The 13,837-nt window shown below is 36.0% G+C and overlaps 1 protein-coding gene across 2 annotated transcripts in view; it reads left to right on the forward strand.

Annotated features, from left to right (window-relative positions):
- The window catches only part of SGCZ (sarcoglycan zeta), a 1,210,308-nt gene that overhangs the window by 48,573 nt on the left and 1,147,898 nt on the right, over positions 1–13,837 (forward strand). The window lies entirely within an intron of this gene.

The raw sequence follows: 13,837 nt of genomic DNA on the forward strand, positions 1-13,837 counted from the left end.
TATTTCCTCTTAAAATATAACCTAGAATAGCTTCCATATAGAGTTCTTATGGCAAAGTAGAAGAAATGCTGATTGATCTATATAAAAGCAAACATATTTTAGTGAGGGTTTGGCTAAATTCTGAACTGCTTTTAGTCAACAAATATGTGTATGCTACCTGCTATGTGAAATGCTATTACAAGTTTAGTATTTCTGCCATCTCAAAGAGCATATCTATACTACTCTCTGGGTATTTTTGAGTGTTTCAGTGAATGGAAGAAAAATGTCAAGGTAGAAACTATTGCAAAAAAGGAAATATATTATCATGTTTTTTCTTACTTCCTCCTTTTCTCTCTCCCCACTTCCTCTTGGCCTTCCCCTCTTTTCCCTCCAACTTCTCTTTCCCTTTCCATTTTTTTTTTAAAATGAACATCTCCTGACATGATATGACAGTGCACATCTTAACAGAAACAATAATGCAAATTAAATTGCAAAGTGTGTATGTATTATGTTTTATGTGAAAATGGCAGATTGAATTATGGCAGCACATTAATTGTTTTTATGCAAATAAACTGCTGAGTTCATATGATACTTATTTGTTTCTTGAAACAAACACAACAGGACTTTTGGTTGGGAAATGTTTTTAGTATTTAGAGCATTCTTTGTAGGAAATGCTAAATGACTCATGCCAATGTGTGAAAACAAAACAATCAAAACATGTCTCAATACTACTAAATGAAAACACAAAAATTTTCCCCGGTGCAAATAATTTTTTCCACTGACATCTGCCAATTCCATGTTTGTATCTGGCCAATTTATATCTATAGATACACTAAAAGAAGCATTTTAAAATATACTGGAAGGCATGTCTATACAGCAAGTAACATGCGGTAATAGCTATTTCTGTTGGCAAGCTCATAGGGATAGGAAAAAGACTGTGACTATGTAATCTGCTGATCACAGTAATTTTTTTGGGCCCATCCTTCTTCATTTATGTTCAATTTGTAGAAGTTCCATTTCTTGTAATACTCATATTAATGAATTATGATGTTTGGGGAGGTATGCGATAGTCAAATTCTCTAGAGAATATTGGAATTAATTGAAAAATGGAAACTATTATTATGTAGGCATGGTTAAATATACATACATTGATATGTATATTAATAAGCAAATGCATTGATATTATATAAAATTTTATTTTAAAGTATATTTATTTGAAAGGCAGAGCATCAGAGGGAAAGGGAGAGAGAGAGAGAGAGAGAGAGAGAGAGAGAGAGATCTTCTATCCACTGGTTCACTCCCCAAATGGCCACAACAGCCAGATGTGTGTTAGGCTGAAGCTAGGAACCAGGAGTCAAACACTCTGTCCTGATGTCTCATATGGGTGGCAGGAGGCCAAGTACTTGGGGCATCATTTTCTGCTTTCCCAGATATATTAACAAGAAGCTGGGTCAGAAGTGGAGCAGCCCCCGAACTTAAATCATCCCTCTCATATGAGATGCTAATGTCACAAGCAGCAGTTTAATCTATACCACAGTGCCAGCCCCTATATAGAATTTTGAACTCAATAATTTTTGTATATCATGTACAGATGTGCAAATCACACAACCACTTACACGGGTAAATATGCTTTCTCTTAACTCTTAATCATTTCCATGAATAATGTTTGATGTATTTATTTTTGTTTTATATAATAAAGAAATGAACTCACATAGTTTTCTTGGAGTGTAAATGCTACAATTGGAGATGTCATTTGAATTAAAACAAGATTTTTCTACCTTCTCATAAAATGTCTTATCAATTGAACACATCCAAAACTTAGACTTCTCTAAAGCCTTCTAGCTATAGTTATCCTGGTATTTAGAAATAAAAATAATATTTTTGTTCTTTAAATAAAAATTTAATTGGTTTCTAACTTTGGGAGAGGAAGCTAGGAAGAAGAGAAAATGTGCCTAGAGTTACTATATTAAGAAGCTCTTGGGTGATTTTCAGTCCATTTCCCTGCTATGAAACACTGCAACAAATATAGTTTTTAAGAAACTAACTCATGTAGTGAAAGATAAATCTGTAAAAAATAAGATAGCCTAAAATCTTATCAAATTTAATTTTGTATATTATAATTTATGTGGAGATTAAGCTTTTCTTTTTACAAATATGATACTTTGACAGTTATCTCTGAACTTCTGAAATATTAACTTACAGATGTCTTCAAATTTCTGGGAAATAGATGAAGAAATATCAATTGTGAGATTCAGCTCCTCAGTTTCTTCGGATAACATAATGGTTTTATGTTAGAAACATTGCCATAAACACAAGTGGGCAGTTGATTTGAAATATACTGTGAAATAGGAGAAAACAGCTGAAGGGAAATATTGCACAGTGAGTATAAGTGGCTTTAATTACTTACATGAATAATAAAGACTGTGGCTTTAATTTAAGAATCAGCTAGTAGAGGTAAATAGACCAAATTGTACTTTATCTTTTTCCATTAATTTAAAACTCGTTATTGGCTGACAAATGACACTTTCTGGGAATCATTATATATAGTGTTTGTATCAGTTAGGATGACTTAAGCTATGAGAACAGAAAAATCTCCTCTTGACTGACATTAATCTGTGAGAAAAAAATTATTTCTTAAAGTAGTTCAGAGGCAAGGTTGTTCAAGGATTGGTTTATCTTGTAGCTTAACAATGTGATCCAGTTCTCAGATGTCCAATATCCTATTTGTCTCCTCGTGGTAACCCCTCTTGATGTGATCTCTCTTTACTATCACAGAGAGGCTGTGGTTGCTCCCTCCAGGGCCTCTGTCTCCAGTGGATATAAAGAGTTTCCTTTCTTCTGTATCTTTTTAAGAAGGAGGAAACTACCCAAAGCCCTCTCTTCTCCATACCAACCTTCAGTTCTCATTGTTCATCATTAAATCATATGTTCTTGCTTTGCTGTATCAGATCCTCATGAAATGAATAGGTTTATTTTAAGAAGGGCTTAGTTTATTAGTATTCACATCTAAACATGTAAAAAGTTGAACAAAATTGGGATTCTACCCTGTAGGAAAAACAGAATTGGAAATGACTGTTGGGAAGTCAATAAAGAATATCTGTTACATGCTTCTTCAAAAAAATCAAAAGAGAAATAAAGATAAAGAAACATATTTAATAGTTGAAAATATTTAGCTTTACATTCATTTTCTGTAGGAGGGGAATAATCAGCTTTGATTCAAAAGCTTAGGAATGATAAAACTGAATGCAAGAGGGATTCAACAAATGCTTATTAATACGTCAACATAAGGTAGAATAGGAATAAGGATCTATTTAGGTGAGTTTTACAACTATTAGAAAATATGAGCTAAAATTTATTAAGGAAAAGTCATAAATAACAGTTATGAAAATAAATATATTCTAAGAAATTTTTTCTAGTTCTTTTATATTTAATCACAAGATTTCTTATTTTTTTCACTTGAAAGAACTCTAAACAGAAAGTAACACATCTCATTGACCTTGCAAAGCTATAGCTCTTGAAATAAAATGTGCCCCATTCGAAAAGCATTGTGGTGGAAAAATAATCATAGCTTCCCCCAAACTGTTTGCAGAACATCTACAATATGCAATCTGTCTGTTTAAATTTGAAGTCATGGACAGTTGAATACTAGGCAATGGAGACAATAACATCTACTTAATGCTTAACAATCTAGTAGCTGAAAACAACTGTTCAAGGTTAATATTTTGGACGACACCAATATAGTCTTTATTTTTGTCTCAACTATGGACAAAAGTCTTCTATAGCAGTTGAGTACTGATTGGAACCTGTGGTATTCAAGTTAAGTGAAATACCCTTTCTTGCACTCAGGAATTATTTACTGATTGTCCTCCTTCTGCAACGTTAAGAAAGCAGGATGTTTTATGTGTAGGGTGAAATTGTATCGCCGTTCTTTAGAAAATAAGTTATAATATGTAAATTAAAAGTAGATGTTATTTCAAAATCCCAAGATTAATCTTTGATTTATGTTAATTATTTGTGCTTAAAAAAAGAGTACATTCATTTACCAATGAAAACTCCTGCTATTCCTGTGGTTGGGGCTGGGGAAGGAACAACAAATAAAGTTCTTACCTCCATACTAGGCAGCACCTTGTGTTCTGTGCCCTTACACTTGAACTGAACTACTTAATTTTTGCAAAACATTAATTTATTTGAAAGAGTGACAGAGAGACAGGGAGACACAAATGTACAGGAGAGAAGGAGATAGATAGATAGATAGATAGGTAGATGGATATATTTCTCATCCATTGATTCACACCTGAAATGCCTGCAACAGCTCAGTCTGGGCCAGGCATTAGCCAGCAGCTAAGCTCTCCATACTGGTCTCCCACATGGGTGGTAAGGACACATATTTGAGACATCATCTGTTGCCTCCAAAGAAGATTAGAAGGAAGCTGTATCAGAAGCCCAAATGCTTCAAAGTTGTGACATCTCAACCTACTATGCCACACCAGCCACACTAGGACAATTAAAACTTTCTCCCAACTTCTCCCACCACAAATTTTGTGATATTGGCATAAAAATAATATTCAAATAATTAAAAGATTCCAGAAATATTGATGATGCTAAATATTTATATTTTGACTGTCTTGCAAGTGCTGTGAACTGTATGAGACTCTGTATGAATGAAAGGGAAAGATTAAATGAAGAATTCTGGAAATTACATCTGGACCAAGTCATTACCTAAGTGAATGTGTTTTGAATTAATAAATCAACAATCAAAGTCCCAAATCTGAAACTTGAAAGAAATGATTTTGGGTAAAATTTATCTTTCAAACTGTTTGATGATGATCTCCTTTTACTACTAATTTAAAAGTTCGTAAAACAATTAATATTTGGACTGTTAGGTGTTTGATGTGACTAAAATCCAGATGACTGACAATTAGAAAATGGAGAAGGAAAAGGAGAGAGAGTGTTAAAAAGTAATGAAGGTAAATGAATATGGTCTACATAATAATCCATTAAGAAGCCAGAAAATCCATTAAGAGAATGATGATGTACATTATTTTGCAGTATATCATTATTTCTATCCAGCTATTGAGGAGGTCACTTTTTTTCACATTTTCCAAACCAAACCAAGAAACAGCTTACTATTTTCCAATCAGATTAATTTAAATAGGAAAAAATTCAATATTCCTCTGTTCAACTTAGAAATTCATATTCATTGTAGCTGACTTAAAAAATGACTAGTTCATAGATACGTAAATTTAAATGGCAACAGTTTCATGGGGTATATGGTAATAAAAAAGCACGTTCTACCTTTGCTTTTGGAGGTTCTTTTTCCATTTAATATTTCTTGAAAACATACTATATAATTCAATTATTTTTGACTGGCTTCTTTTATCACAATCCATTTTATTTCCTTAAATAACTTTCTAAAATTTAGGAGCTGATTCAGCTACACATACAGAAGACATATCCATTAATTTAAAGGAAATCATTTTGGTCCTCCTTATTTTCTATAGAATTATTCAAAACTCAGAATGCGGTCGATGGTCTGAAGTGGCAGATAAGAGATGGAGGAACAGCAGTTAATGAGAAGAAAAGTTTGAATAAAATACAGCAACGTGGACAGAGCAATTGGGTTGCTTTTCCAAATCTCTTCTCTTGTTCTTTTAGGTAGAAGTGTTAGCCAGGTCAGTGACCAACCAACTGAACAATAAATTCCTCTGACTTTCAGGTAGCTGGATATGTGTGTGCTATTAATAGTAGGATGTTAGCTGAAGTGATAGATTTGCCCATCTACAAGTGCATGAGCCTTCTCTTCTCTTCCTTCTTCTTGTTGCGAGTCAGAGCTTTAGTGGAGGATAGAAGAACAGCAAAACAAGAAAAATACAAGATCCCTGACTGGAACTACCATGTCAATCCTTCACACTATTTTTGGAGTGCAATTTTTGAGAGAAACTAACTTCTATGCTGCATAAGCTAATATTATCTTGGGTTTTACATTCTTTCAAATGAAATAAAATCTAAAAAGAAAATGCCTTTCGTTTATTCATAAAGTTTGAATTTATTGTGGATACAGATTAAGTTGCTGTAGTCAGACATTAACATTAACCATGTTGGAGATATTTAGGATTTAATTATTTCATTTCTTTCTTTTCTTTTTTTTTTAACTTTTATTTAATGAATATAAATTTCCAAAGTACAACTTATGGATTACAATGGCTTCCCCCGCCCCCAACAACTTCCCTCCCACCCGCAACACTCCCCTTTCCCTCTCCCTCCCCCCTTCCATTCACATCAAGATTCATTTTCAATTCTCTTTATATACAGAAGATCAGTTTAGCATACATTAAGTAAAGATTTCAACAGTTTGCACCCACATAGAAACACAAAGTGACAAATAGTGTTTGAGTACTAGTTATAGCATTAAATCACAATGTACAACATATTAAGGACAGAGATCCTACATGAGGAGTAAGTGCACAGTGACTCCTGTTGTTGACTTAACAAATTGACACTCTTGTTTATGGCATCAGTAATCACCCTAGGCTCTTGTCATGAGTTGCCAAGGCTATGGAAGCCTTTTGAGTTCACCAACTCTGATCATATTTAGACAAGGTCATAGTCAAAGTGGAAGTTCTCTCCTCCCTTCAGAGAAAGGTACCTCCTTCTTTGATGACCCGTTCTTTTCACTGGGATCTCACTCGCGGAGATCTTTCAGGTAAGGTTTTTTTTTTGTTTGTTTGTTTTGTTTTGTTTTTGCCAGAGTGTTTTGGTTTATCATGCCTGTAATACTCTCATGGGCTTTTCAGCCAGATCTGCGTGCCTTAAGGGCTGATTCTGAGGCCAGAGTGCTGTTTGGGACATCTGCCATTCTATGGGTCTGCTGTGTATCTCGCTTCCCATGTTGGATCGTTCTCTCCCTTTTTTATTCCATCATTTAGTATTTGCAGACACTATTCTTGTTTATATGATCCCTTTGGCTCTTAGTCCTATCATTATGATCAATTGTGAACAGAAATTGATCACCGGGACTAGTGAGATGGCATTGGTACATGCCACCTTGTTGGGATTGAATTCGAATCCCCTGGTATGTTTCTAACTCTACCGTTTGAGGTAAGTCAGCTTGAGCGTGTCTCAAATTGCACATCTCTTCCCTCTCTTACTCCCACTCTTATATTTAACAGCGATCACTTTTCAGTTAAGTTTCAACACTTGAGAATAACTGTGTATTGATTACAGTTTTCAACCTATAAAGTAGAGACCTCTTATCACTAAGACGTAAAGTAATGCACAGATAATACAAAATCATGCAGTATCTCTGAATTTTCAAAGGTTTATTTAATATATTATTTTCTATTTTAGTATATTCTTTTATTGTTTGATCAATGTTTGGCATTTCTTTTTGTCAGTTAAATTTAAGAAATAAATAAAAATATTATCCACAACTGGATAAATATTTGTGAAATCTTAGGTACACCTATGTAGTGTTATTTGATGTTGAAAAACTGTCATTTTGTATATGGGAGGATCCAGATAGAAGTTTTTACTGTTCCAATCACATTCACTTTAGAATGAATAAATTATTTCCTAATTTTTCCTTTGAGGCTTGTACTCAGAATGGTGACTCAGCTGGAATGTATATGCAATTGTTTTCTCACTATTCTGAGAGGACTTTTTGCCCATGTGTGGGATGCACCAGAGATACATGCCACGTTTAGAGCTGTTGTAGATGCTTCTGTTAAACTGACATATGGACATATTGATTTGATAAACTTTTCCATGAAATACAATTTGCAATATTATGTGCTTGAGGCTTAGAAACATGTGCTGAATTTAAAATAGTCAAAAATTACCCTATATCTGTTCATTTATTTTGCTTGGTTTCGTGTAAATGTCTTTGGTCAAAAACAGTGCTCACTCTAATCTAGGTACAAAAGTTGTAACAAATGCAGTGTGCATGCAAAGAACAAGTCAAGAAAGAGAACAAGGAGGATAGCAGCATATAATCCATAGCCAATAAGCTGAATAATAAAAAAGTAGATAAATTTATGTTAACACCTGGCCACAAACACTACTCTTATCTGTACACTAGCAATATCTAGCAATATTATGTATTCTTTAAAATCAGAGAGAAATGTCTTCCTTTTTCCGTTGGTTCACTCCTCAATGGCCACTGTGGCTGGCGCTTCCTTTTGGTCTCCCATGCAGGTGCAGGGCCCAAGCACTTGGGCCATTCTCCACTGTACTCCTGGGCCACAGCAGAGAGCTGGACTGGAAGAGGAGCAGCTGGGACAGAACCGGCGCCCCGACCGGGACTAGAACCAAGGGTACCGGCACCGCAGGCAGAGGATTAGCCAAGTGAGCCGCGGTGCCGGCTATTTGTTCTTCTTATGTGTCTTAATCTTTGCCAAATTTCAACCTTTTAGGAGTTTATAATTATTTTAAATTGTACTTAAGATTGAAGATATAGCATGGAGAAACACATAAAGGCCAAAATAAAGACTCAACAGGAAAGATTAGATACCCAAAAGATATAGGGTATGTGCGCATGAAATTGAGAAGTATTTCCAGCATTTTCTTGGTAATTCAAAATACTTTGGTTAATACAAACATAGTGTGAAGTTCAAATGTGTTCTGTATGACATTCTCTGACTAGAAACTCTGGTGTCAGATAAATTGGTGACTTTCTCATTGCCTTAAATCATAATATTGAAATGTCAATTCTTAATGTTTGTTCTTATAAGAATTTTGATATGCTGCAAAAAAGTCACTCAAAGAGCAAATAAATTTGCAAGAATTATTAAGGCAAAAATCAGTAACCTAATCATAGTTATGAGGTATCTATATATATGTATGATATTGTTTGTGCATCTAATTCACAATTACTGAAGAATGAACAAAAATCAATAAAATTAAAGGTCATATTTGGATATAGGGAAAAAGATAAAGCATAAGATTATTTCGATAATTTTCTTTTCTCATTATCCTTATACTCTCTTCTAATAATTTTTCAGCTTCTGATTTTGAAATAGCTAGTGATAAAGATAAATTAAAATTTGGAGCTGGCATCAGTGTGGTATTGCAGCAGGTTAAGCTGCTGCTTGTGATGGTGGCTGGCCTGAGTCCCAGCTACTACTTATCTAGCTTCATGCTAATACACCTGAATAGTTCAAGTGTGTGGGCTCCTGCCTCCCATGTGGAAGACCGGGGGGGGGGGGGCAGGGTATTGAGTTTCTGGCTCCTGGCTTTGGCCTGGTCCTCTCCTGGCTGATGTGGATTTTGAGGGAGTGAATGGTGTATGAAAGATTTTTCTCTCTCTTTTTCTTTATTTGTATTCTAACCCCTGATGCTTTGCTTTTTCAATTAAATAAATAAATCTTTAAAATTTAGAAAATAAGTAAAACACATTTATGTGTCTTAGCAGACAATTGTTTATTTCATATTTGAAACACTCAGGTTTTCTTGGAAGAATGAGGGTGGAATAGCTCCCTATTTGTGGTGCCTTCATAATGTTAGTTTTGCTGGACCACAGATAACGATTTTTTTAAAGTTATTTTTTATTTATTTGAAAGACAGAGTTACAGAGAGATAGAGAGAAACAGAGAGAGAGAGAGAGAGAGAGAGAGAGACAATCTCTTCCATCTGTTGGTTCACTCACCAAATGGCCATTATGGCTAGGGCTGAGGCTAGGAACCTGGACCTGGTCTCCCACTTCAATGCAGGGGACCAAGCACTTGGTCCATCTTCTGCTGCTTTCCCAGGCACCTCAGTAAGGAGCTTGCTTGGAAATGGAGCAGCCAGTTCTTGACTGGCGCCCATGTGGAATGCCGGAATTGTAGGTAGAGGCTTAATTTGCTGCACCACAACGCTGGCCCCCAGATAATGATTTCTCACTGTGACCATGACCAGGGTGATTTTCTTAATGACTATTACAAAAACTTGTCTTGATGCAGGAATGCTAATGAAAGATCTGGATAAGTGATCTATAATCACTTTAATTTGTTATTATTTTAACCTACACATCCATAATCAATTTATTTTTATACAGTTTTTAAAAATGTATATAAGGTAAGCAAATTTCATGTATTTCATAGGAGCATAGTGATACTTCCCACCCTACCCTCCCTTCCACCCACACTCTCACCCTCCCACCTCCTTCCTTTCTTATTCTTTTAATTTTTAGAATGACATACTTTCAGTTTATTTTATAATCATAAAATTAACCCTTTGTGGGGCCGGTGCCATGGCTCACTTGGTTAATCCTCTGCCTGCGGCACCGGCATCCCATATGGGCGCTAGGTTCTGGTCCCAGTTGCTCATCTTCCAGTCCAGCTCTCTGCTATGGCCTGGGAGGGCAATGGAGGGTGGCCCAAGTGCTTGGGCCCCTGCACCCGCATGGGAGACCAGGAGGAAACACCTGTCTCTTGGCTTCGGATCAGCACAGCGCCGGCTGTGTCAGCCATTTGGAGAGTGAACCAATGGAAGGAAGACCTTTCTCTTCATCTCTCTCTCTCACTAACTCTACCTGTCAAATAAAAAAAAAAAAAAAAAAAAAAAAAAAAAAAACACAACAACTAACCCTTTGCTATATAAAGAAATCAACAATTAATAATAATAATTTAAAAAACACGATTCCTCAACAGTAGAGACAAGAGCTGTAAACAATAACCAATTCTCAAAATGTCACTTTTGCTCATATAAAATACATTTCTGCGTTAGTTACCATAGATCAGGGGAAACATACAGTATTTGTCTTTTTGGGACTGGCTTATTTCACTAAACATAATGGTTTCCAGTTGCATCCATTTTTGTTTTGGAAGAAAGGACTTCATTCCTTTTACTATGTCTGAGCAGTATTCTGTAGTGTATGTATACCACATTTTCTTTATCCAGTCATCAGCTGAAGGACATTTGAGTTGATTTCATTTCGTAGCTATTGTGAATTGAGCTGCAATGAACATGGGGGTAAAGATAACTCCTTCACATGCAGATTTCATTTCCGTTGGGTAAATTCAGAGGAGTGGGATGGCTGGGTCGTGTGGTAGATCTATTTTCAGCTTTCTGAGAAATTCTCCTACTGTCTTCCACAATAGCTGTACAAGCTTGCATTCCTACCAACAGTGTATTGGGGTGTGTTTTCCCCCACATTCTCACCAGAATTTAATGTTTTTTTTTTTTTTTGATTTCTATATGAAAGCCATTCAAAAGGGTGAGGTGAAACCTCAATTTATTTGCAACAGAGGTGGTAAGAACATACACTGGGGATAGATAGGACAATCTGTTTATTAAGTGGTGACTGCGTGTATCAATATGCAAAAGACATTGGCCTTTTTTATGATATTTGGATTAATTATCCAAAGTTCAGATAACAAAAGCAACACTAGATAAACTAGATTATATCAAGTTGAGAAGCTTCTACAGTAAAGGAAAAAATCAATAGACAGAAGAGACAACCAACAGACTAAATATCAAACAACAATTTATTTTATACTTTGTAGGAAAAATGTGTATATAGTATAGCCAGCTTATGAAACAAAATATTTTGATGTAAATTTCAGTGCTGTGTGGAAGCTGACACATTCAATGACCTGCCTGTAAGATCTAGTACCAAATAGTCTGTTTTATGACCATGCATAGTGGTTGTATATGGTATAGTGCAGCCTATTCCTTCTCCCAATCTTGTCTCATTCTGCTGAGAAAGGTACTTTGACTTGCTTCTGTTAATGAACAGATTACGTGCTTTCCAAACCTCCTCCTTTCCCCAACCTCCTCTTATTTTGCCACTTCTCCTTGATTTTTTTTTTGTCATCCTTTGATTAAATTGGCAGAATTATTTTGTTGAGGCTGTCAGTCTCCTTCTCCCCCTTAGGGCAACACCAAACAAATACTCATTTTGTCTCAGTCATAAATTACTTCCCAATGCAATAATTGTGTACATACTTCATACCATTTAGAATGGGAATAATGCATTTCCCAGCATGAACTGCAAACTGTTCACATTTTTGAAACAATGAAAATTACTTGTCATTTTGGTTTCCTACTTTATAGTTATCAGAACATCTTGAGATCATGAGAAGCATTTAATGCTTGCTTTGGGGTGATTGCATATTATATATCATATATTATGTCAAAACTGTGAGATATTGTGGAATAATACTAGAAGATACAAGATCCTGAATATTTTTTTCTTTGTGGTTTTTTTTTTTTGGTTGATGTTTTATGAGTTAGGGGAAAAACATCTAACTGAAGAGGTAATTTAATAATAACATATAGCTTCCTCTTTCTCTCCAGCCAACACAAGAGTATCACTTGACATCAACTTTATATTATTTATTATTTTGTCTTCATTAGATTAATAGCATAAATATCTTTACTTAAATTGTTCAATTATTTAAACTATATCTCAAGACTGTTTACATTGAGTTTTTTAGACTTTTTTCCAAACAAAATAGAGTAACTTTTCATACTTTTCAGAGTCAGCATATAATTTACTGTTCTTTATTCTAATATATAAGGTTAAGAGTAAGAGAGAAGTCTCACAATATATTTACATGTCAAATTATTATCTAAAAACGCTTATATATATTTCATAAATTGTGAATGTGAATATATGTGTTTTTATGTTGACTGTAGTTTGCATGATTTCCTGATTAAAATGGCAATGTTTATTTAGATGTAGATTTTTTGTTATATTCAAGAGTCTGGCTGGCGCCGTGGCTGACTAGGCTAGTCCTCTACCTGCGGCGCTGGCACCCCGGGTTCTAGTCCTGGTTGGGGTGCTGGATTCTGTCCCGGTTGCTCCTCTTTCAGTCCGGCTCTCTGCTGTGTCCTGGGAGGGCAGTGGAGGATGGCTGAGGTCCTTGGGCCCTGCACCTGCATGGGAGACCAGGAGGAAGCACCTGGCTCCTGGCTTCGGATCAGCACAGTGCGCTGGCCACAGCGGCCACTTGGGAGGTGAACCAACGGAAGGAAGACCTTTCTCTCTGTCTCTCTCTCTCTCACACTGTCTAACTCTGTCTGTCAAAAAAAAAAAAAAAAAAAAAAAAGAGTCAAATACCTTTTGTGAAAAGCTTGTTTGCCACCCCCCACCCCCTTTATTTTTTTCCTTCTGGCATTTCATCCTCTTTGTCAAATTCTGAAATGACTTCCACAGCCATTTGTGCAGTGTGGAATTCAGAAGTTCTCTGAAGTCAACATCTTCACCAGGCATTGAGTAAAGCGGCAGAACACTGAAGCGGTTGTGGAGGTGTAGGAGAGAAGGAAAGGGCTTTTGCGATGTTACATGGCAGGAAGGGGTGGCTCCACTGATCTCAGAGAGGAAGTGTTCTGGGAAAGCAGCAGAGGATGCAGATTGAAACAGTCACACATCACCTTGCAAAGTCTGACCGCAAGCCCAAGGCTCACAGAGGCCCTGGAAAGCGGTGAGAACTGCAGGGCAATCACTGTGTAAGGTGCACTGTGGGGCTGAACTTTAGACTGGAGTAGGAGGACTCTCATCCTCAACAGATATGGCATGGAAACTGCAGAGCCTCCATACCTGCTGGTCCACCTAGACTGGTATTAGCATGTCTCAGGAATTCATGAGGCAAGGTGATCACTTATAATTCGAAATGCCTCATCTCCTTGTTTGTAGGCCAGAGGACAAAGTGAAATATTTCATCAGACCTTATCCTAAATTAGATCACTAATGTTTACATGTTATATTAATCATTGATTTTTATTTTGCTTGAATATTGACCTTCAAGTTGTGTCAAAATAAGCAACATTATCAACACTTTTGGCTAAACCAAACTAAGGCCTCATTGTCTGGAATGAAAAACTAACTGTTGGATAACGTGTTGGTTCATCTCAAGCCATACCTCGGCTGACCTCA

This window comes from Oryctolagus cuniculus, chromosome 2, assembly GCF_964237555.1.
Source record: "Oryctolagus cuniculus chromosome 2, mOryCun1.1, whole genome shotgun sequence".
NCBI lineage: Eukaryota > Metazoa > Chordata > Mammalia > Lagomorpha > Leporidae > Oryctolagus > Oryctolagus cuniculus.